Consider the following 21826-nt stretch of genomic DNA (forward strand, 5'->3'; position numbering starts at 1 on the left):
AGCCTTGACTCTCTGCTTGTTCTTCACTATTTCCAGTATTTGACCCCTGGGGATGTGACTGAGAAGGACACACTGAGACAATGCGGAGAACACCTTCTGGGGCCAGCAACATGAGGACTCTCAAAACAGTTCAAAAACTGGATGTCAGAGCAAGCCATTCATTATAAAACCATCAGTCTTGGAGGGCAGAGAATAGTCAGCTCATAAGCCAGCAGGCCCCCAGGGGAGGGTGGGAGAGGCAGGTGTGGGTGGAAGGGGCCGTGGTTGGTGGAGGCGGACTGTGCCAGGCAGGTGTGGGAGGGTGGTGATGAGTGTGGAGTGGGGAAACAGGACTGTTTCCTGTTTGGGCATGAGAGAAGGTGGGGCTGGGGTTATCCTCTGTGATGGAAGGCTGTGCACACTTCCTTTCTGTTCCATCTTTGCCACTTTATAGCTCAGTGGCCTTGGCCGTATCTCTCTGAATCTCAGTGTCAACATCTGTGAACTTGGGAGAGAAAGGATTCTGGTGCTGGCTGTCCCATGGGGCCTTCGGACACCCAAATATCTCCAAGGCATGGAGATGCCTGGAGCCCTGTGATAGACCACCCAGGAGTGAGGGCTGTGGATATGGTGGCGGCCGGGCTTATGATCTAGATGTCTCTGGCCAGGGCTCCTCAAGTCCTTTTGAGCAGACGCTGCCTTCTTTGGTCCCTGGGCACCAGTCTCTGCTGGATTCTCCATGTCCTGCTCTGTCTTGGTTTTTGTTTATAAAATTTTCAGAGCCTGGACTCTACATGTCCATCCTAGGACGTGGCTGTGGCATTTGTCATTTTTTACACAAACCCCAGGTCCTCCTGTGCCTCTGGAGGAATCTTTATTCCCCGCTAGCTTTGTTTGCTGAGCTCTCTGAGGGCGAGCGCAGGCTTCCCAGGTAGCTCAGTGGTAAAGAATCCACCTGCCAATGCAGGGGATGTGGGTTCAGTCCTTGGGTCAGGAAGATCCTCTGGAGGAGGAAATGGCAAACCAGTCCAGTATTCTTGCCTGGAGAATTCCATGGGCAGGCACCTGGCAGGCTGCAGCCCATGAAATCGCAGAGTTGGACTCGACTGAGTACACATGCACGAGGCTGAGTTCTAAAAACTCAATGAAAGATGGTTTTAGAGCCTGAAATCTGGACTGAAAAGGAGTCCTCCAGTTACACACACCACGGTATTTTCTGAGTATTATCACTGAGCATCCCACTGTAACTCCCATCATTACTGGCTAATCCAACCTTGTGTGGGTTATGAACGCCCACCATTACAGCAGTAAACTTGCCTTCCTCTCCCAGCTCTGTCTTGGATAATTTGCCTTGCTGCTTCAAGATTTTCTCTGGAATGAACAAGGATGACTCACATTATTGCCCTAAAACCCCACGAAAATGTATCACCACTCTCTTCCTTCCCAGTGTGATAAATCTGATTAGCACTTGCGGATGGTCACTCACGGCCGTGCGGTGGTTTAAAATGCACTGAAAGATTCGTTCAGCTAAACCAAAGTTGTCAGGTGCATTGCCAGGGGGGATTCTCGTTGCAGACACAAGTTGTGTTATGTCTGCTGTAGCCTTGTGGCGGCTTTCAGATTGCTGTTAGGAGATAAATCCATTAATCAGTATGGACCTCCCACACTCGCTCTGCTAGGCTCCAGGCTCCTTAGAGGCACAGTGTGTGTCTTCGCCCTGTCTCATGGTGTCTATCATGATATGCTCTTGGTAACTTATTTTTAATTTTTTAATTTTAACATGAAATTCTTTTAAAAAAAAATAGAAGCACCAGCTATCACAGCTGAAAATGACCACTGAGAGCACCTCCTCCAGCCCCTGGATGCTCCAGCCCCTGGATGCAGGTGCTAAGGACCAGAGAGTACAGTGATAGCTTGCAGGTCACACAGTGAGACCCAGCGAGAGCTGGACGTGAACCCTGGCTCCTGCCTGCAAGCCCAGGGCTCCCACTCTCCTCTGTACTTTTCTTGGCAGTGCCTGTCAAGGAAGGATGCAAGGAATTCCACTTGGGCTTTATTCTACTGTTTTACAGTCTCTTCTGAGTAATAAGGTCGGCTTGTTTAATAAGTTCAGCTTCAAAGTAGGTCAGGGATTTTATTTCTGTGCACGGGCCATTAGCATTCTTAACTGAGAACACATTTTTTTAGCTGAGAAAATATCCGCTGTGTCGATGAGGCGCCCGATGTGTGTCTGTTGCCTAAGCTGTGTCAGATTCTTTTATGCCACAAAGCCCCTGCCAGGGGGCTTCTCCATGGGGGATGCTGAGTCTGGGTGGGAGGGACAGGGAGAGGGCCGCATGCTCTGGAGGGGCCCCGGGAGCTGCAGCCTGTGGAGCATGGGCCTGAAGGGCAAGGTGACTTCTGCGGGCTTCTCGGGCTGGTGGTCCCATTGACAGGAGGTTTGTGTTTTGTTTTGTCGGGCCTCATTCTCTGGGAAACCCCAAACAGGAGTTTAGAGAGGGTGGAGCACCGTGTCAAGAAATTTCTCAGATCTCTTGTGACTTAAGTGCCTTCCCAGATCCTGTCACCCAGCGGCCAGGCTCGTGGAGCAGAGTCTGTGATGCTGGTCTGGCTGCAGTTTGTCTGGGAGAAGGATTAGGATGCGCCTGAGTGGTGAGCGGGGATTGGGAGGAGGGCGACATGACACCTCATCTATTTAGGGCTGTTCCTGAGGATCATATCAATTTTATATTTTTAGCCATGACCCGAATTGTTTCACGGGCTCGTTCCTTTGTCAGTTGCCTTTAACCTAAATGGGGCTGGTAACGCGATAGAAGAAACTATGGTTTCTATTCAAACTTCTTGTGTGAGGCCCTGTGCTTGGCACCGTGAGGGGTGTGAGAGCAGCACTGGCCACATTTCCCGCCTTGCAGGGACTATTGTTAGGGAGAAAGGCGCAGACACAAATGAGCAGGACCACGCAGAGCGTAATGGGGCCTCCGTGGCCGCCGTTTCCCACACAGCAGTCTTTGCTGTGCCCCCGTCATGACTTCTTTTCCTCATCTGTTCTCTCGTTTGTTTGACACTCTTGCTTTTGAAAAAGACATACCTTCCTCGCTTTTTCAAATGAGATTTCATATCACTGTAATAATCGCTACATCACTATAATGAACTCAAGTCAGATAGGTTTTGGTTACAAGCAAAGTGCATTTTAAACTATTAAACTAGTTTATAGATAAATGCGCCTTGGTGCGCACCTGTCTTCATCCCAGGGACCACACGGTGGAACATGTCAGGGAGGCTTTCTGAAGCAGCTGAGATGTTAGAAGGGCCTTGAAGGATGGAGCTCTTTGAGCAAATGCATGATGACCGGGGATATTTCATGTATGATTCAGTGTAAATAAGCTGGGTGCCTCACTCCACAAGGGTTTTGTAGGGGCACAGAATAAGAGGTGATACATTGGCCCCTTGGGACTGTGCTTTTTGCTGCTCATAGGCTGTTGGCAAAGGAAATATGAGATTGGATTTCGCCACCATCACTTGCCTTTCCTACCTAGTTTTGTGTGTGTGTGTGTGTGTGTGTGCATTATCACTACATAATTGTGAGTTGCTGGTTGGGTTAATCAATGCAGAGCTCTCTGTGAACGTTAGAACTCCTCTCTGGATCTCGAACCTGCCTCGAGGAGGCAGATAGATGAGCAAGGCCATTCATTCATTTGTCATTCATTCATTTAAGTATTCATTCACTGCTAACCCCAGTGCTGGAATTACACCATTATATATGCAATATTGGAGCTTCCCTTGTAGCTCAGTTGGTAAAGAATCTGTCTGCAGTGCAGGAGACCTGGGTTCGATCCCTGGGTTGGGGAGATCCCCTGGAGAAGGAAATGGAAACCTACTCCAGTATCTTTGCCTGGAAAATCTCATGGACAGAGGAGACTGGTGGGCTGCAGTCCATGGGGTCACAAAGAGTCAGGCATGACTGAGCGACTGATACTTACTTACATGTAATATTAGTAAAGAACAGGGGGTGGTTGAAGGTCACTCTAGAGGCCATGCATATAATGAGTGTTCAGGAAGTATTTTGATGAATGAATGAATGGTGCAGCTCTGTGATTCTCAAACTTGGCTGCACAATGGAAATAACCAGGAAATAAAAAAAAAAATGATGCTTGGGCCTCATCCCAGAGATTTTGATTTCATTGGTGTAGGATGGAGACCTAAATGACAGGGGCTTTCAGACCTCTCTGTGTGATTCTAATGTGCAGCTAAGTTATAAGCCACTGTTGCAACCCTGAAGATCATTTTCGAGGAGCGTTGACATGTTGACGTACACACACTGCCTCATGTAAAACAGAGAACTAGTGGGAAGCTGCTGTATAACACAGGGAGCTCAGCTCAGTGCTCCATGATGACCTAGAGGGCGGAATGCAGGGGAAGTGGGAAAGAGGCTCACGAGGGAGGAGATATATGTAGACACAGAGCTGTTTCATCTTGTTGTACAGCAGAAACTAAAATAATATTGTGAAGCAACTATCTTCCAAATTAAAAAAAAATTTTAAAGATGGAAAAAAAATACAGGGGTCCTTTAGTAAAAAAATAGTCCTTAGGCCTGTGTGGAGAGTGGACTTAGACCCAGTCTGTTAGCCATTTAGGGTGAGCAGAGTTTGGCTTTCTCAAAGGACTCCTGTGAGCACAAGGCCCTGCAGAGTTTTAATAGCAATCTTCCCATTTCTTCAAGGGGCTCCATTTATGCTTCTCTCCTGCAAAGGAACTGGTTACTTTAGCTTCTGAATTGGCCTTGAGACCCCCTAGTGTTCCCACATCAGCCTTCTGGGCAGAACATCGATAGTTTGGGGTCAGTTGTGAGTACATCCTGACTGTTGGGAAACCTCATTGGGGTTTCCAAGTAGGAACATATAATCAAAGGTACATTTCTTTTCTGTTAGGGGAATCAAAGGTAGGAGCAGAAATTCATGGGGCAATTTAAAGAGGCCATAAAGGCCTTCAAGCTGTGAAGAGCTTGGTAGGAATGATGCCATTAGAGATCAATTCTTAAAAAAAAAATGTTAATACCTTGGGAAAATTGCTGCATTAAACCTGTTTGTCCTTTGGTATATGTGGCTTTAATCAGACTGCTTTCTTGATTAAGATCTAGATGAGGTTTCAGGCAAGATTTTTTAAAACTTTGTTATTACTTGTGTGTGTGTTTTTCCTCCATGAAGAATGGCGGCAGTTTCACCAAGGCCATCAATGTGCCCCCTCGAATAGGCTGTGGTATATCTCCCGAGCAGGGCAAGCTTTCAAATTCACTCCTCATTTTATTACAACTATGACTACAAAGGTGAGTTTTAAACATGTCCTCCATTTTATATCACCCCATTAAGAAATAAAGAGGCAGATTTTAGGGCTAACTTTTATTAGCAAATGATACTCCCACTGCTAGAACATTTGAATTCATCGTTCCTTGGTCTAGACCCCTCTGTTCTACCCCACAAAAAACTCTTTTGTCCATCATCCATTCAGTTCCATTCATGCAAACCTCCATCTGTATCTCGTTGACAACTCCTTCTTTATTTAAAGTAATGAGCAAATTAATGCTTTCATAGGTATCAGTATCATATAATATACAGAAGAAATATTTTGAATGGCCAGATGTTAATTTCCGTCTTTGCTTACCACTGCAAAATACAGTACTGGGCTTACCAAGTATTCAAGTACATTTTAAAATACATTGAAAATGTCTCCTTTGAGGGCGTCCTTCCATGAAAGTAGGCTGCCTTCTTTTATTTTTATCTCAAATAGATATAGCTGTGTCTCTCCCAGTCTTTTGCTTAGTTTGTGAGCTTCAACTTCAAAGGTAATACTGAAACTGGTCTTAAAGAAGCTTCAGGCATATGTATGTGTGTGTGCATTTTGATTGTGCCTCTTTATTATACTAACTCCTAGCCTTTTCAGTAACAAAATACTCTGGTGATGTTCCTCCAAATGATTAGTTATCTATGGGATATATATGGCGCATCAGTCACCTGTGACTACAAAGAAACTTACCCCCAAATGCAGTGGCTTAAAACCACAAGCCTTTATTACCTCACGGGCATGGGTCCGAATCCTGATACAGCTTAACGGGGTGATTCTCCCTCAGGGTCTCTCATAGGATGTAGTCCTCCTAAGGCTTGATGGATGGAGGGTCTGCTCCCAGATGCCCGCACATGGAAGTCTTCAGAAGGTCCTGTGAAAAGACTACTTCCATGGCTATGGGCCTCAGAGTCTCAGTGGGTGGCCTCAGAGTCTGGTGAATTGTTGGCAGAAGGTATTATTTGTGATGCGTGATTCAACTTAAGAAAACTCACAACGTGGCAGAAAGAGGAGGGGAGGGAGGGGTGGAGGAGAGAGGGGTGAGAGAGAGAGGGTAGGGGAAGGGAAGAGGAGCCAGGAGAGAAGGAGGAAAGGAGAGAGAGAAAAAGAGGGAGAGCGGGGAGGAAGAGAGAGAAAGGGGAGGAGAGAGGATAGATGAGACAGAAGAGAGAAAGAGGGAGGGAGGCAAGGAAGGAGGCAAGGGCAGGCAAGAAGGGGAAAGGCCGTGGGAAGAGAGGAAAGGGAGAAGGAGGTGGACAGAAAGAGAAGGCATGCAGGATGGCAATCTTTTTATGATCTAAACTCAGAGGTACCATCATCACGACACCTTTGCTAAACTGCTAGAAGTGAGCCAAGAGGGCTCGTCCACTCTCAGAGGGGCAGCGTGGGCACAGGGATGTGAATTCCAGGAGTCAGTCACCGGGAACCATTTTAGAGACTGGCTACAACCATTGTGGGCAGGCATGGGGGTGGGTGTCTTTAAGCATGGCCATGAAAGTGGTGATCTTTTGCAAATGTTCAGGATTTTCTTGCACAAGAAATACTGAGTTTTAGCTCTTTGTGGCTCTCCAGTAATAGAAGTCACATATTAAATAAATATCTCAGTCTATCTTACCCTGTCCATATTGAGAGCTGCTTAATAGTGATCACTAATTGAATTCGGTGTCATGTTCCCATCTTCTTCCCAGTTAAGCTCCATGAAGGGATTCTGAAGGACAGTGTTGTGTTGGATCCAGGCCTTCTAGATTGTTCTGAATGTTACTGGCTTACATCTTTTTGATGGTTCTGAGCATATGCTTCCTGTTTCCCATTTTTAAGCAACTATCCGTCATCTTGATTGAAAACATGCTTTTAAAAATATTATACTTCTAAAAATTAAATGAAGAGTGCGACTAAAACTTTCAAAGCAAACCAGACATATTTTTCAACATTTCTGTGTTGAAATGAGTAAACTTGTATGGTAGGAAATAGAGCCAAGGATAGTGTGTGTTTGTCAACCGAATGTTTGAGCCCAGTCCGGAATCTGCAATTATTTTTGAGCACTAATGACTTTGAATATAGTCAGAAGCAAAAAAAAATTAACACAGACTTGACATCACAGGCATGATTTATAACTGCAAACATTGATAAATTGAGCCTCATTGCAATTAAAATTTTTGCTTTGGGAAAGCTCATGTGAAGAAAATGAAAAGACAAGCTATAGAGGGGGAAAGCCTGCAAACCACCTGCATGACAAAGGACTAATCTCTAGAGTATATGAAGAATTCTTAAAACTCAACAGCAAGAAAATTCAGACAACCCGAAACAACAGTCCAGTGAGAAAATGGGCAAAAGTTATGATCAGATATCTTACTGAAGAGAGTAGACTCATGGCAAAAAAGCACATGAAAATCTATCAGCCATTAGGGTAGAATAAATTAAAACGACAGTGAGATAACACTACACACTTATCAGGATGGCTAAAAAATGATAACACCAAATTCTGGTGAAGAGGCAGAAAAACTGGATCACTCGATGATGGGAGCATAAAATGGTATAGCCACTCTGGAAAGCATTGTGACAGTCTGAAATCTCATATGCCCTAGGAACTGTATACTCCTTGACATTTATCCCAGAGAAAGGAAGAATTATAGAGATCGGTATAATTATGATTTCTCATAGCAGCCCCATTTGTAATAGCTAAAAACTGGAAACAGCCCAGATGTCCTCCAACAGGTAACTGGTTAAACAAGCTGTAGGACATCCACACCATAGAACAACACAGCTTAGAAGGAATGAACTGTTGATGTAGACAACCTGAATGATCTTCAGGGAATCACGCTTAGTGAGAGGAAGTCAAACCCCAAAGATGATATGGACAGGAAAGCCTGGCATGCTGCAGTCCATGGGGTTGCAAGGAGTTGGACGTGACCAAGTGACTAAACTGAACTGAAAGATGATATATTGTCATTTTTGAAATGTCAAAATTTTAGAATGGGTTTGTGGTTCCCAGGGCTTAAGGGTGAGGTGAAGGAGTGAGGATTTAGTATTTATTTTATATATCCCCACATTTTGTTTGCTAATATAAGGTGTTCAGTTCAGTTCAGTCACTCAGTCATGTCCGACTTTGCGACCCCATGAACTGCAGCATGCCAGGCCTCCCTATCCATCACCAGTTCCCAGAGTTCACCCGGACTCACATCCATCGAGTCAGTGAGGACATCCAGCCATCTCATCCTCTGTCGTCCCCTTCTCCTGCCCCCAATCCCTCCCAGCATCAGAGTCTTTTCCAATGAGTCAACTTTTCTCATGAGGTGGCCAAAGTACTGGAGTTTCAGCTTTAGCATCATTCCTTCCAAAGAATACCCAGGGCTGATATAAGGTGTAGGATTTTTGTTTCTATGTTTATGAGAGAGATTAGCCTAAAAGTTTCTTTTCTTGTGATATGCTTGTAACCTCTTTGCATAATGGTTACCTTGGGCTTGTAAAATGAGTGTGGAACTACTTCTCTTGGTATTCTATGAAAGAATGTGTGTCTCAAGGTGGTAGTTTCCTGAAACCTTTTCATGTGTGAAAAAGTTCAAGCTTATTTTACTATCTACCAGTAGAATTCTTTCCCAGGAAGATGTTCCATCCAAAAGCCCTGTCACTTTGTAGATCCCCTTGAAAGTTGCTCTTTATTTCTTTGGATTCTCTGTGCCTATATTTGAGAAGTCCATGTTTTAGGTTTCCATGGTGGCTCAGCTGGTAAAGAATCTGCCTGCCGTGTGGGAGATCTGGGTTTGATCCCTGGGTTGGGAAGATCCCTTGGAGAAGGGAACGGCTACCCACTCCAGTATTCTGGCCTGGAGAATTCCATGAACTGTATGGTCCATGGGGTTGCAAAGAGTTGGGCAGGACCTTTGACTTTCACTTTCACATGATTAGGATGTTAGAAATATCTAGACCAGTGCTTGAAATTTGCCTTCTGTTTCTTGTCTCCTGTCTTCCCACCTGATGCTTTTCCTGGCACAGAAGTACCCAGCTGCAGGTGCCTGCGGTGGGCACCAGCATGAAGCCCTTAATCCCAGAATCCAGTGTCTACCTGGCTGAGCCAGAATTGTGGCTTCTGGGGATGGGGACAGTGGCCCATGGCCTGTGGGACTGTGCATTTTCCTGTTATTTCAAAGTTCTTACCTCAAGAGCTGCTATTAAGTTCTGCTAAGTTTCTCTTCAGGCTGGATGTGGCGAGTGCAGAGGGAGCCCGGGGGGATTTGGAAGAGGCTAATTTTTCAGTTCCTTAACATAAAGGGGGTAATCATCTCTTAAATTCTCCCCACAAACTGAGCAGGCTGTTATGGATAAGCCTCTTAATCCATCTGGACACCCTTTCCTGACACTTCAGAGCAGTTGATACTTTTAGTCACTTCCAGCCATTTCAGCAGCTTAGAGACTAATTATGCATCTCCCCCTTGCACATAGGGATATGCCAAGAAGAAATTTGCAAAATGACAATATCTCCAAAGCCCCAGCCCCTTCGTTCTCTCACTGCGCCTGGCAGTGTAGTAACCGAAGAAGCTGCCTGGACTCTGGTTGCCCTGAATCTCGCATTTCTTCCTTCCCTCTCGTCATCCCCTCTTCTTCTCTTTTCGCTTTTCTCAAGATGTGTTCTGTGAAGCTGGCTGCCATGTTTCCCCCTTCCCCTGGTGCTTGCTGAGTGTGAGTTGCCTATCCTGGTGGGAAATGAGTGGCTTCCTCATGCGTGAAGCTGAAAATGATTTCATTGCATGTGCTACCAAGTACCCAGATGCTCAGAGTGGAGATCAGAGGAGAGTTGAAAGGCTAGATCCAATGGCTCATTAATGGAGAGGGCTATGGGGTGGGGAGAGGGACCAGCACAGGAGGTCAAGAGGGATGGGAGTATTAATAACTCATGCTTATTTAGGGTCTGTCTTGTTTCAGGCATTTACATTTGATCTTCACAAAGACCCAGTGAGATATGATCCATTATACTGGTTTTACACGTGAAGAAACTGAGGCTCAGAGGAGTTCTGTAACTTACCCACGGTCATGCAATTAAGTAACAGAGGTTGTAAGCCAACCTCTATCTGTTGAATCCAACATTCTTGAATGTTCAATATATCATGCTGTCTTTTGTGAGTGAAAATGAATATGAACATGCAAAGGGATGGAGTGGTGAGCATTGAGCATAGTGTGAAGAAGTCTGTAGTGCATTGGGGTGCTGGGCAGGGAAAGTGAAGTGGACACCCACTTATACGGACTGGGGGAGTATTGTGGAGGTCAGGGAGAGACTGTGGCCTCACCCAGCCTGTTGACTCCTAACCTTATACTGGTCCCATCTTCACTTGCCCCTTAGATCCATTCCGTGACCAAAGTGAAAGTGAAAGTGAAGTCGCTCAGTCATGTCCAACTCTTTGCGACCCCATGGACTGTAGCCTACCAGGCTCCTCTGTCCATGGGATTTTCCAGGCAATAGTACTGGAGTGGATTGCCATTTCCTTCTCCAGGGGATCGTCCTGACCCAGAGATCGAACCCGGGTCTCCCACATTGTAGACAGACACTTAACCATCTGAGCCACCAGGAAGTCTAACTCTAGTCTGACTCTGCCTATCCAACCTCATGGTCCTCATCTTGGCCCAGACCTCCATCATCATCTGCTCTCGGTAATGGACACAACTTCCCACTGACTCTAGTCTCTCTTCTTCAGACCCATTCAGCCAGCACTCAAGAGGAGTGTCCAAAGAGACCTTGTGTCTGTTACACCACCACTTTCAAAGCCTCAGGCTCCTCAGAAAGCCCTTCCTGGTCTGGTCCCCATCGACCTCTCAGATCACCTTGCTGCTGTTCCCCGACTCTCATCTGTGTTGCGGAGGATGTATCCCAGTCTCTTCTCATCTCGGGGAAGGCTCCCTTCTCCCCAAGTGCCTGTCAGACTCTCCCATCATTTCATGTCATGACTGGACTCCTCCAGGAAGCCTTCCCTCACCTGCTCCATCTGATCCACTCCTTGTGTTAGTTTTCTCGGGCTGCTGTAACTAACAACCACAAACTTATTTAGCAGCTTACAAAAAAAAAAAAAAAAAGCCCACATAGTTACTGTCTTAAAGATAAGGAAGGTAAAATGGGTCAACAGGGTTGCCTTTCCTTTGGCTCTAGGGGAGACTTTCTCCCTTGCCTTTGCCGTTTCTAGAGACCACCTGCATCTTTGCCTCGTGGTCCTTCCTCCATGTTCAGCTGTGCAACCTCTTTCAGTTTCTGTCTGAGTCTGTTTCTTCTGTCTTCTTATTTCACATATAAAGGTCTTTATGATTACATCAGGCCTGTCTGGCTATTCCAAGATCCTCTCCCCACTCAAAATCTTTAACTCGATCACATCCTCAAAGGCAATTCCACCATGTAAAATACTGGAGATTAAGACTCCTCCCTAGCATACAGAAGTGTAGATTTGGATGTCTTTGGAACTCAGAGGTCCAAATAGGCAAAGGCACAAGTTTCCTCCACCCTGTTCTCCATAGCTGGGCTGTTGGGCAAAGGGTGGCAGTCTGCATACCCTGAACTGCTCTAGGACAAGAAGCTTCTGCAGTGTGGTCTCTGATTCTGAAGACCTAGAGTCCAGGCTCTCCTAGGCCCCTCTCTGGGGGAGATAGACTCTCGAATCATACTTTCTTAGGACTCTTGATTAGCAGGTGAGGACAGAAAAGGCCCTTCTAGAGTGATGATTCGGCTCTTAATTTTGGGACGTGGCCCAGCAAAGAGTCCTCTCAAAAATGTCAAGTCTGCGGTGGGGCCAGTGGAGCCAGGAACAGACCGAGTGTCAAGTGTTGCAGATCACAAACTCTCTCCTGGTGCTAAGTCGTTACTGAATTATGCATTTTTAAATGAATTCATTGGCTGCAACACGGCCGTGTGAAGTAGACCGAGGCTGAGCTCATAAATGTACTTACTTGTGGAAGAGCTGGCAGGAGTACACACTGAGAGGACTGTGGCCCCTTTTCATCCTGACACAGCGAGGGGAATGCCTTTAATGGGATCTTTGTGTCTCTCTGTGGGGGGTGCGAAATGGGGGCACCAGCTGTTTCCCACCGACTGCTGACTGACTCCATGGACTCCTGGCTGGGAGGAGGAAGATAATAGTAGCTAACACAGCATACTTGTTATGTGCTAGGACTGTTCCAAGGGTATTGAATGCAATACCTTACCTAATCTTCATAGCACCCTCCATGGGGGTGGTATTATTATTGCCCCCATTTTACAGATGAGGAAACTGAGGCACAGAGAGGTTAAGTAACTTGCCCTAGCTTTTGTAATATTTAAAATATATATATTTATTTATTTTAAATGGAGGATAATTACTTCACAATATTGCGATGGTTTTTGCCAAACATCAACATGAATCGGCCATAGACATACATGTGTCCCCTCCCCACCCCACCCCCCCAGGTTGTCACAGAGCATTGACTTTGGGTTCCCTGTGTCATGCATCAAACTCACACTTGTTATCTATTTTACATATGATAATGTATATGCTTCAGTGCTATAATAAACACATGAAAAAATGCTCAATATCACTCATTATTCAGTTCAGTTCAGTTAAGTTGCTCAGTTGTGTCTGACTCTTTGTGACCCCATGAATTGCAGCACGCCAGGCCTCCCTGTCCATCACCAACTCCCAGAGTTCACTGAGACTCATGTCCATCGAGTCAGTGATGCCATCCAGCCATCTCATCCTCTGTCGTCCCCTTCTCCTCCTGCCCCCAATCCCTCCCAGCATCATTATTAGAGAAATGCAGATCAAAATCACAGTCAGGTATTATCTCACACCAGTCAGAACAGCCATCATCACAAAGCCTATAAAAAATAAATGCTGGAGAGGGTGTGGAGAAAAGGGAACCCGCTTAAACAGTGTTGGGTGTTGGTAGGAATGCAAACTGATACAACCACTATGGAGAACAGTGTGGAGATTCCTTTAAAAACTAGGAATAAAACTGTCATAATATCTTAATTGGAATTTCTCCAAACAGAGAATATCCTGAGACAGGGGTTTGCAAATAGTTTATTTGGAATTTGAAGGGAACACTGGTTGAGTTGAGGGGAATTGAGACAGGAAAAGAAGGAAGGCACTAACCTAGTATGTCCAGTGACTGCATGAGAAAAGGGAAATTTGGACGGAGAGACACAGACAGAGGGGGAAGGCCATGTAAAGACAGAGGCAGAGCTGGAGGGATGCGTCTCCAAGCCAAAGAAGATCAAGATCAAACACAAGGATCAAGGTGCCAGAGAGGCTTCCCTGGAGCCTTTGGAGGGAGCAGGTCGCCTTTGACACCCTGGTGTCAGACTTCTCAGCTCTAGAACTGGGAGGCTATACATGGTTTAAGCCTCCCAGTTTGTGGTGTCTAGCTGCAGAAGTCCTAGGAAATCAGGATTTCTTGTCCTTGGCTACAGGGAAGTTGCTTGACTGAGGGGCAACGCCTGCGCTCCTAAACAGCCCATATCCAGTTAATAACACAGGGAGACAAAAGGTTGCCCCCCTTGCCTCAGTGAGGAGCCGTGAAGTGGTACATTTTCTGCTCCAGAGCACCTCTGGGATGAGGATGGCCTAGTCTTTAGACAAAATCACATCCTGTCTCCCTAGTCCACCTTCTTCTGAGAACTTTCCTCCAGTTGGTCTCTGCACAGAATCCTTGTCTCCAGCTCTGCTCCTGGGACCCTGGGCTAAGGCACCCTGAAGCACAGAGCACACAGCTGGACGGTGTCCCAGGGGACAGCTCGCTCTTCCTTTTTTCTCACAGAAGTCAGTTCATATTTTTATCTGAAGAACCAGCACTTGTTGCATTTTATTTTTCATTTACCTATACTTAATTTACAATGATGTGTTAGTTTCAGATGTACAGCAAAGTGATTCAGTTATATACACACACACACGTTATTTTTTAATGATCATTTAATATGATACCATTTTGTTTTATTTTATTATTTTTTTTCACTTTTTGGCCACACTACATGGAATGTGGAATCTTAATTCTCTGACCAGGGATCAAAACCCACACCCCCTGCACTGGAAGCATAAAATCTTAATCGCTGGCCCACCAGGGAAGTCCCTATATACATATATCTATGTGTGTGTGTATCCTTTTTCAGATTCTTTTCTCTTGTAGGTCATTATTAATACAAAATATTAAGTAGAGTTCACTGTGTTGTTCAGAAGTTCCTTGTTGGTTATCTATTTTATATATAGTAGTGCATGTATGTTAACCCCAGTCTCTTAATTTATCCCTCCTTCTTCTTTAGTAGCCATGTGTGTGTTTTCTATGTCTGTGGGTCTAGTTCTGTGTTATATATAAATTCATTTGTTTTAAAAAAAGAGAGCTCACTTAAAAAAATTAATATATTTATTTTAATTGGAGGCTAATTACTTTGCAATATTGTGGTGGTTTTTGCCATACATTGACATGAATCAGACAAGAAAAGTGAGATGATAGAAAGGGAAGAATGTTCCAGCAGAGGGACCAGCACAGGCAGAAACACCTCCTGCGACCTCTGTATCACTTGTGAGGGGAGCTCAGTAGTCAGGGAACCTGGAGAGGTTGGGAGAGGCCAGCTCTTGGAAGCCTGGTGTGACATTCTGGTGGACAGCAGGTGGAGAAAGACTGTGGTCTGTATTTCAAAGTACTTTCTCACCGTTAAAACTCTTCACTACTTGTGTGAACACCGTAGACTCTGCTCCTTATCCCTGGAGATAAGCTTCAAGCTGAGTCTTAGCTCATGTTAGGGATTTCTGCATCTGGCAGTTAGGGCTAATGCCATTCCATGTATCTTCCATATCTGTGGTTCTGAGATAGTTGACTATGATTGCTGCCAGGTTAACAAAGTACTGACTGGCTAGTTACCAGATCTGGCTTCTTCTCACCAAAACCACTTCTCTATGACCTTGAAAGATAAATCATTTCATCTTCCTCAACTATGGGGATCCTAGTAGCAATAGACAGTATAATATAGTGATTACAAGCCCTGCTCTGGGATCTCCCTAGCTTTGAAACCTGGTTCCTTTTCTTACTTGTGATTGTGAGCCATTAACCTCCTTAAGCTTTAGGGTTTTTAAAATTAGTTTATAAAATGGTATTGCAACTATCCCTTGCCTGAAGAATGTGCCAGGATTAAATAAGATGATGCATATAAAGTTCTTAGCACAGTGCCTAGCACACAGTGGATCCTAAGTGCGCACTTTTACTCTGCTGAACTCACAGTCTGTGGATCTGAAATATAAGCATGCTTTTTATATTAACACTTACAGTACAAAGAGGGTTGGTGCAGCATTGAGGACAGGGGGCAGGCTTTGGAAAGGCCTGGGTTTGCACGTAGTTCTGCTCATTCACTGTGTGAGAGGAGGAAGGTTACCTAAAGTAGCTGAGCCTTGGTCTCCTCACGTGTAAGATGTGTGCTTTGTGGGGCACCAGAGGAAATTGAATGAGGAAACAGGTAGAGCATTGTAAAATATAGTTACTATGATTAGGGGTTAGGGGCAGGAGGAGAAGGGGAAGACAGAGGATGAGATGGCTGGATGGCATCACTGACTTGATGGACGTGAGTCTCAGTGAACTCCGGGAGTTGGTGATGGACAGGGAGGCCTGGCGTGCTGCGATTCATGGGGTCGCAAAGAGTCGGACACGACTGAGCGACTGATCTGATCTGATCTGGTGATTAGGGGACCTTTCAGAAGTCAAGTCTCAACTTACAGTGCAGGTGTCTGAGCCATGCTGAAAGCAGCCATGATTTCTCCTTATTAGGAGCTACGGGGGAAGAACTGGCTTGGCAAAGGGACATGGATGTGGTTCTTGATTCTTGTTACCTGTCGTCTGGGCAGATGAGAGGGGAGACTGACTGTTAAATACTCCTGGTGGTGGAGAGCACAGAATCCCAACAGAGGTCCCACTGGTTAGAAAAGTTCAACATTTAAGAACACTTATTTAATATGCTTATCTTTGGAATAAACACCCAATTCAGGTTTATTAGAGGACATTTGCAGAGACACACGAAAAAGAAAACAGTACTCATTTCCCCACAATCCTAAGGAAAAACCAACATTTGGCGTATTTCTACCTAGACATTTTAATAGGCATAGGTCAGTGGGATTTTTTGTTTGGTTGGTTTCCTTTAATTTAGTTAAAATTGGGCTTTTGTACCTTTGGAGAGTCATATCTAAGGAGAAACTGTTCCATGGAAATTTTTCATGTCCAGTTTCAGAATAATTGTCAGAGCAAGGGTTAACCATTCACCGTGCAATTGCTTACATTTAAGCACAATCTAAATGCCATTGGGATTTCTGTCTTTTTTAAAAGTTTGGGTTTTATCTTGGTTTGGCCTGGCATGAGGCAGGGATTCCCTTCTAGACTCTTACCTGAGAAACAAGAGTCTTGAGTTAGTAATCATCCCATGAGACTGATTCTTTTACTGTCCCAGTTTCTCCATCTCAGAGCTCATGATTTCAGTTCACCCCAGTGTGGACTGGGATCTATCATCAAGTTATATAGATAGTACATCTTCCTGCATTTTTCAGAATCTAAACTTGTCTATCTATTGGCTTTGCCAATGTACCACAACTTAGTTGTCTATAAACATCTTGAGATATGAAATATCCTCTCAAACTCTTGTGTGTGTATTATACTGTTGTGAGTGGAATGCAGACCCCCTCAGTACGACTTCTTGGCTGCAATCCTGGTTCTTTAGATTACTAACCGTTTGATGTTGGGCACATTACTTAATCTGCATCTCTTTCTTCTGCTCAGAAAAATGTGAATTTTTCTAGGGATAGATATTATCTATCCCTAGAGTTGCTGTGAAGATTAAATGAGTTAATACTTTCAGGCACTAAAACAGTGACAGGTTCATCAAAACTGTGCGTCATTCGTTAGCTGCTGCTGGTGTGGTTTGTAATTACGATTGCTATTATCACCTTCTCTTATATTCCTGTGTTTCAAACTGAAATGATGAAGTATGGGAACTGATTTTTCAGTCTTTTTGTTTTGCATTGATGAAGATCTGTTTTTGTCTAGATGCTTGTGGGAATTTTTCTTTAGTCTGGTATTTCAAAATATTGCCAGTATGTTCTTAAGTTTGAGTCTCATCATTGATTATTCCTACAACCCGCTGTGCTCTTCATAGTCTGCAAATTCAGACCTTCATTTAGTTCAAAAATTTTTTCTTTAGCTATGTCTTTGATTATTGTTCTGTTCCGGGCATTTGATGTCTTCTCCCAGACGTATTCAGTTCTTAGCTTGGATGTCCATCCACTGTTCTCTATAACACTCTCTTTCTTTCTCTTTGTCTTGCCACCCCAACCTCTTATTTTGGGAAAACTTATCCAATATTTTCTCTGTCCATTTAAACAAGTCATTAAATATTTATTGCACATTGGCCGTAAGTTAAGGTTAGACAAAAGACTAATTCTAGTTGACATCTACTGCTAGATTGGATGCTATATCTACTCATTCTGCCTTCTACTCAGGGACCTCATGGGCCAGAGATGAATGAGGTGGTGCAGTTTACTGCTGGCAACATAGTCAGGGTAGAGTCAGTAAACATATCCACATAGACCCCTATGGTCCTTGGGAAAAAATTCAGATATTTTTATACTTTGAACCATCTTTTGTGCTAAAGATGAAAATATTAAGAACCCCCAAGACGGGGTGGTGTGTCCGGGGTGACACAGCTAACTAGACGTGGAGGACAAAGACTCAGGCCCTGGCCCCAAACTAGATTTTCTTCTCCTCTTCCATCTTCCATGCCATATTTGATACAAGAGTCTTGCATGCTGATTGGTAGAAAAGCTAACCAGCATGAAGCTTTTTAAATATCTACTGTGTGCCTACCCTTGCGGTCTACACGACTGAGGCATTATGAAGCAAAATTGAAAAGAAAAATGGACATGGTTTGGTTCAAAGCAAAAGAAACGATATTCTAGTTGGGAAAAACGGCATGTGTGCAAGTGTGGATGTGGCAGTGATAAAATAGTCTCTGGGTACATGTGGCATGTTGGCGGGTGGGGCCAGGTAGGGCGTTCCTATGGAATGCTTCTCATATGCTTCAGTAAATGCTGTGCAATTAGAAAGGTGATCAGGAGGGAGGCAGAGGGTGATAGTGTCAGAAGCCAGTTTATGTTCGCCTTAAACATGCCTAAGAGCTCACTTCAATCTTAGTAGCATTCAGTTTTTCTCAAAATATTTGATTTCTGTCTGGATCAGACAATACACAAGCGCAAACTTGCTCTCCAGCTATTTGAAGCACTTTTGCTCTCTGTAGGGATTTCTGGGGAGTCAAACTGTTACAAGTGCTCACAGCAGGAAAGAGAAAGACAGAATTGGTCTGGAGATTGCTGCCTGAGGATGAAGCAGAATTGCATTAAGGGGTCACTTCACCACCTACCTGTTGAAGGAGAGCCTTGACCAGTCGGGGCCAATTGCTGTCCAGGCCTCAGGGATGATGGCTCCTTGGGTTCTTGTTCTCAAAGTGCTTTGATTCCTGGCTGGAGAGAGGTTGGTACCATCTCCCAACCCAGATCTCATCTTCCTGAAAACCAGGCTCCCTCCCTCTTGATTTTGTTCCAACCTTTGTCAGCAAGGAGTACCATCAAATGTCAAACACTTCCTCCTGGCTTTGCACAGTTGATGGTGAGGGGCCAGGTATAGAGAGGTATTAGTCATTTCATATGTGAAAAGACTCATGAAAACACCAATAACAGAGGCCTCATGGACACTGAATCTGCTGGCACCTTGATCTTGGACTTCTTGGCCTCCAGAACTGTGGGAAATAAATGTGGTTTAGGCCACCTAATCTGTGGCATTTTGTTATAGCAGCCCAAACACCTAAGACAGCCTCTGTGGAAGATTTCTACAGATAACATTAAGTGGGCAGACTCATGTTTTTTTCCTTTAAATATTTTAGCCCAACTGTTGAATCTATGAACGTGTTGGGTGGGTCATAGTCATGGGAACCTAGACATTTGCTGTGCTTGGTCTGGTGGAAATCTTAGCATATTTATATTCACCAAATATTTGGGCGCCTGGAAGCACTAGATCTGTGACCCCTACATCAAGTTCCATTTTCTTACGTGGTAGTGCTCCCAAGCTTTAGCTCCTGCAACAAAGGGTGGCTTCAGGGTCCCTGAGAAGTATCAGCTCTTAGGGGCATGTGGGCTGTCAGGAGAATCTGTGTGGATTTCTTTTATTCTCAGCATAGAACTTCAAGAATTCATGCAAGGTCTTCAAAAAGGTTCATGAATTCCTGAAATGACGTACAAACCTCTAGGTAGTATGCTTATGTACATTTTCCTGAAGAGTCTAGAATTTCTCACATTTCCATAGCATCCTGCATATCCGCCAAAGTTAAAGACAACTCGTATAGACTTCTTTTAATGATCTTTCTGGTTATCTGCTTCAGCATCTCCAGTATAAGAGGAGAAAACCATTTGCAGAAATGCTACCTGGGCCCTGAGTTCTCAAGCTGTCTACACCTTCTAGCTTCATGGGCTCTTCCTAGTTCTTGGTTTCCTTCCTGATGACTCGGGTGGTTGAATTAGATGGCTTCATAGAATTCTTGCAGTGTCTGGCTGAATAGCTCATCTCAGAGAGGAAAACTGAAACAAGCACAATCTTTCTGTGCATTATTTAAAAAGGCAAGTACCTACCAAAAAAAAATCATTCCTCCCTTTTTTTCTCTTTGATCCACGAGTTCATGTGCCTTCTAAAGAATGCCAATTATAAATCAATAAATTAATAAAAACCGAAAGAACAAAAGAATAATCTGATGGCTTCTTGGGATCAGGTACAGGAAACACTGGGATGTAGTTTGTGATATATTCTTGAGTGATCACAGGGAAGGACAAGTCTGCATATGGACATGTAAACTAGTGTGACATTTGAGATGGACACATTTATATCCTTGAGGGAATGTTTGTTACTATACTTGCACCTACCATCAGAAATACATGAAAAGAGACTAAGCATTTGGAGAGACTGATACTTGATTTTCTTTCTGATGGCCAGCAATTTACTGCTAATGCCTAAAGGAGGAGAGTAAAAACTAGGGTGGAAAGTCCATGGAAGAGAACTTATTGTAACCACTTGTTCAAGCCTTAAAGTATTGAAGTCTGCTGATCTTAATTCTGTCCAGGGCCTGTCTGTGAATAATTTTACTAAGGAATTGGGCAGAGTCATCACAGAGCTACAAAAATATCACCTTTGGGGCCTCATTGGAGACTGATGGGAACTCTGGAGAGTAGATAATGGTGATCAAAGGGTCTATATATTTAAAATGCACAAAGGATGAGCCCAGAAATTATCTGCCTGCCAACTTAACTTGTCTACCTGGAACAAATTATCCAAAAATCAATTTGCAAACACCTTCGAGATAACAAGGCATTGAGTAATAACCTCCATGGCTTTGTAAAGAAAAGCATCTAGCTTGACTAATCTGCTTAATTTCCTCCTCTGACCAAATGGCAGGTTATAATAGTGGCAATTTGAACTTGTCCCTGAAGATCTGCTTCAAGTCACACTGAGAAAATATTGTCCATCTTTGCTTCATAGTGATTGTTCTCTTTCTGGAGAATTCTTGTTGCTAGATAATTAATTAGAAAGAAACCACTGAATGGGACCTATCTTCCCAAAGCTCCCACTTGAGTTCCAAACTGAAACTGACACCTGCCTTAATAGCCCAGAGGCCCTCCAAAAGTTCTTGAACGTAGCTTTGGTGTACTCCATCCCCAATGCCTTCCCCACCCTTACTTCCTAGTTCTACACCAAGAATCACTAACTTATTCATACCCTTGGATACATAACCCACTTCCTGAAAGTTGGTCCTAAGAAAATATAAGACAAGAAGGACTGGAATCATTTGCACAAAGATGTTTGTTGCAGCATTATTTACCTTTGCAAAACTTGAAACTACTCATGTGCCCTGTAATCAGAGCATAATTTTTGTAATTATCTGATGTACTGTCCTATCACTACTAAAGACAGTGATGTTAAAATCCACATTGTATATAAGCAAAGTCCTTTGGTTGTAATAAATTAGGGAACAAAAGCAAATCTTCTTTGATTCTATGTATTACTGTAACTACACACAAAAATGATTTAAGTATATGAACAGAAATTGGAATGGAACATGAAGATATAAAAATGGCAATTATATTGGGTGGTAAGGAAAGGGGATTGTTTTCTCTTTCTAATCTCTTCTTTATTGTTGTTCCACTGCTGAATTTTGCTATAAATAAAAATAAATATACCCACACTGGTTTGTAGACAATGGGTATCAAGAGATAAACAGCCTTCCAAAGGGAGAGCTGGTGTTGGAAGGCAAGCTGATGTGGGTTCCCTTTTGCCTTACTTGTTCCACTCTCTTGGTTAAGTGGTATGATCACTTGGGTTCTCAGGTTTTTAATCCATCAAAATGGAGGTGCTAATATCCCAAGAATGACACTAATAATGCAAGTGAAATTTTCTGGTAAATAAGTATAAAGCAGTTGTTAATTTCTGC

At 43.9% G+C, this 21826-nt stretch overlaps 1 protein-coding gene across 12 annotated transcripts in view; it reads left to right on the top strand.

Annotated features, from left to right (window-relative positions):
- The window catches only part of PTPRT (protein tyrosine phosphatase receptor type T), a 1155381-nt gene that overhangs the window by 520878 nt on the left and 612677 nt on the right, over positions 1 to 21826 (top strand). The gene's annotated exons all lie outside the window — the stretch shown is intronic.

This window comes from Bubalus bubalis, chromosome 14, assembly GCF_019923935.1.
Source record: "Bubalus bubalis isolate 160015118507 breed Murrah chromosome 14, NDDB_SH_1, whole genome shotgun sequence".
NCBI lineage: Eukaryota > Metazoa > Chordata > Mammalia > Artiodactyla > Bovidae > Bubalus > Bubalus bubalis.